Raw genomic sequence first — 4,283 nt, forward strand, 5'->3', positions numbered from 1 at the left:
TATATATATATATATATATATATATGTATATATATATATGTATGTATGCATGTATCACATTTTCTTGATCCATTCATCTACTGAGGGGCATCTAGGTTAGCTATGGTAAGTTATGATGTGATAAACATAGTTGTGCTGGTAGCTTTTAGTATAGCCTTGTTTATGATTGGTTGGGTAAATGCCCAAAAATAGGATTGCTGGGTCATAGGGAAGCTCTATGTGGAGTCTTTTGAGGAATCTCCATGCTGCTTTCCAAAGTGGTTGAAAAAGTTTACAATCCTACCAATGATGCAGACCCAGAAAGGAACCCACAGACCTATAGCCACCTAATTTTCAATTAGGGAGCTAAAAAAATAGAATGGAAGAGAAAGCCTCTTCAGTAAGTGGTGCTGGCAAAATTGGTTAAACACATGTAGAAAACTAAAGCTAGATCCTTATATATCACCCTGTACCAGAATCAACTCCAAAAGCATCAAAGAAAGACCTCAAGGTCAAAGCAGACACCTGAAAACATTACAGGAAGGAATAGGAGAAACTATAGGGCTCCTTGTCACAGGCCAAAATTTTCTTAATAAAGACCCAGAAACACAACAAATCAAAGAAAGGTTGGACAAATGGGATTGAATGAAACTGCAGAGCTTCTGCATGGCAAAGGACATAGCTAGCAAGATCAATAGAAATGCCACATATTGGGAGAAGATCGTCACTAGTCATACAACAGACAAGGGTCTCATATCTAAAATATATTTAGATCTCATAAAACTAAATCTCCCAACAACAAATCCCCAAAGAAACAACCACCCCATCAACAAATGGGCTAAAGACTTAAAGAGAAAATTCTCTGAAGAGGAAATAAGAATGGCCAATAGACACATGAAGAAATGTTCAACTTCTCTAGCCATAAATGAAATGCAAATCAAAACAACATTGAAATTCCACCTCACCCCAGTTAGAATGGCTATAATCAATCTAATAGCAACAGATGCTGGAGGGGATGCGGCCAAAAGGGAATCCAAGCATCTTTCTTGTCATTCAAGTTTCATCATCACAGTGGTTAAATGATAAAAAGCCCAAGATCACCACCTGGGCATGTCAGTTCCATTTTTTCCTGCAGCTTCCATTTCAATTAATAGTTCAGACACTACATGTGAGGCACCCCTCACTTTGAACAGCAGCTTGAGACTCTGAAAAGGATTGTGAATGTGGAATCATGCAGTGATCTAAAGCAACATAAACATTTTTAAAAAGCCAGGTGCTGGTGGCTCATACCTATAAATCCTAGCAACTCAGGAGTCTGAGATCTGAGGATCACAGTTCAAAACCAACCCAGTTAGGAAATTCCATGAGACTCTTACCTCCAATAGACTACTCAGAAAAAGCTGGAAGTAGCACTGTAGCTCAGGTGGAGAATAAAAGAGCAGATTGGAAGAATAACACTGTGGCCAAGAAGCACTCTAGCATATAAGTGACACCCCTCTTCTCCTTACAACCCAGCAGCAATAAGTAGTCACCTAAGTTCATGGCAGCAGGCCCTCCTGGCCTTTCCTATGCCTGGGAAGACAAGTGAGTTGGATTGAACTTCAGAGTAATCAGGAGTCTCTATCAGAAAGTACATTATTTTCTCCATGATACTAGAAGCCCGCAGTAATAAATTCAGTAGTATATTCATCTGGTAACTGAAGCTTTGTTCTACATTCTTCAATAGCTAGGATGATATGTGTCCTATTTTAATACAAAATAAAATATTTCTACAATGATTAATTATAGTGCCTGTGAAAAAATTTTAGAAGCTCACTACAATGTCTTAACTTTGATAAAAATAGAATAGATATAAGGACTTCTATGGAACAGATGGACAAAGGCAAGTACATGGGCAGTTATGATGAAAGACATGCATCTGGAGAAAAGGAGGAGGAACCTAAGGATGTGAATGGTCTGCAAGTTGCAGGGTGCCATTTACAGCAATTATCTAGCAATGGCTTGCAAATCAATGCAGGCCAGTAATTCATGAATACTCCCAAGAGTTGGGACTGGTCTCTCACAACTGTAATCCCAACTACTTAGGAGGCTAAGAGCTGAGGATTGAGGTTTGAAGCCAGCTGGGAAGAAAAGTCCATGAGACTCATCTCTAATTAACAATCAAAAATCAGAAGTGGGGTTGTGACTCAAGTGTTAAAGTGTTCAATTGCTAGCTTTGAGGAAAGTAGTTCAGGGACAGAACCCAGGCTTTGAGTTCAAGCCCTAGGGGAAGCACACAGATACACAGACACAGACACACAGACAGACAGACAGACACACACACACACACACACACACACACACACACACACACACACACAAATATTATTGGCCTTTATCTAAGAAAAACTCTGAAATACAGACTTTTACCTTCCTAAGGAAATTTTTAAAACTGTTAATTAAACAAATGCAAGCAAATATATGAAACACTCAGGCCCTATATCCCATGGGTATTGGAATGGAGGAATTGCAAGCCCACTTCCTTTTACTTTACCCCTCGACCATTTGAAATTGAAGATTATATCACCGATATTCCAATTTAGTTAAAGGTTGAACAAATGGGATTGCATGAAACTGCAGAGCGTCTACATGGCAAAGGATGTAGCCAGCAAGATCAACAAAAACCCACAGATGGGGAGAAGATCTTCACTAGCCATACAACAGACGAAGGCCTCATATCTAAAATTTTCTTAGAAACAATAGCAAGAAAGAAAAAGCCACTTGTATAACCCCTGTTTTCACTGTATTTGATGTTGGTATAATTTGATAGGGGGAAGGGAAAAAATACAGATACAGGTTGACCCATTGCAACAATGAGATGTACAAGAAAACAGAGAAAACAAACTTTACAATTTAGGTGGGGAGAAGGGGGGAGGCAGGGGGTAGTTGAGGACGTGGGAGGGAAGAGATGGTAGGGGAAAAACAAAGGAGGAGGCAACAAAGCTTGATAAGAAATGTACTCATTAGCTTGCTAATGTAACTGTAACCCCTCTGTACAGTATTTTCACAATAAAAAAACTTACTAATAAAAATAAAATATTCTTAGAACTCAAAAAATTAAATCCCCCAACAACAAATCCTCAAAGAAACAACCACTCCATCAACAAATGGGCTAAAAACTTAAAGAGAGACTTCTGTGAAGAGGAAATAAGAATGGCTAATAGACACATGAAGAAACACTCAAATTCTCTGGACATAAAAGAAATGCAAATAAAAACAACATTGAGATACCACCTCACCCCAGTTAATTAAGAACTCCATATAACTATAGAGTTATAATCAAGAACTCTAATAACAACAGATGCTGGAGGGGATGTGGACAGAAGGGAACCCTACTGCATTTTTGGTGGGAGTGTAAACTTGTTCAACCACTTTGGAAAGCAGTATAGCGATTCCTCAAAAGACTCCATATAGAGCTCCCCTATGACCCAGCAATCTCACTTTTGGGCATTTTCTGGCATTTACTCGAATGATTACAAACAAGACCATACTAAATCTACCAGCACAACTATGTATATTGAAGCATTATTTACCATAGCTAAGATATGGAACCAACCCAGATGCCCCTCAGTAGATGAATGGATCAGAAAATGTGGTAGATAGATAGATAGATAGATAGATAGATAGATAGATAGATAGATAGATAGATAGAAATATCTCTCTCTCTCTCTCTATATATATATATAGATAGATAGATATGTACACAACTCGGGGGGAGGGGGGAGTTGGGGAGGTGGGAAAGAAAGGGATGGTAGGTGAAAAACAAAGGCAGAGGTAACAATGCTCAATAGGAAATGTACTCATTAATTTACTTGTATAACTGTAACTCCTCTGTACAGTATTTTTACAATAAAAAGACATGAAAAAAGAAAATGTCGTGTATACACACACACACACACACAATGGAATTCCATCAGAAAGAATGGCACTGCCCCATTTGTTAGGAAATGGAAAGACTTGGAAAAAACCATTTTAAGTGAAGGAAGCCAGGCCTAAAGAAACAGGTCCCATGGTTTCCCTTATTTGTAATAACTAGTATATGTCTAGGATAAGCAGAAAAGGTGAAAAGCTCTGTACATATGACCATGTAAGGTGATGCTAAGCAAAATGAATCCCAAGACAGGGACACAAGAGATTTTATCTTTCTTGGTGTTGTTTTTAATGTACTTATAATGTACTATGTGATTTCTTTTGTTTCTGTTGTATGTTCTTTCCCCATGATATAACCCCTGTTTTCACTATATTTGATTCTGGTGCCCTGTATC

The sequence above is a fragment of the Dipodomys ordii genome, unplaced genomic scaffold (genome assembly GCF_000151885.1).
Source record: "Dipodomys ordii isolate 6190 unplaced genomic scaffold, Dord_2.0 Scaffold1, whole genome shotgun sequence".
In the NCBI taxonomy this organism is placed as follows: domain Eukaryota; kingdom Metazoa; phylum Chordata; class Mammalia; order Rodentia; family Heteromyidae; genus Dipodomys; species Dipodomys ordii.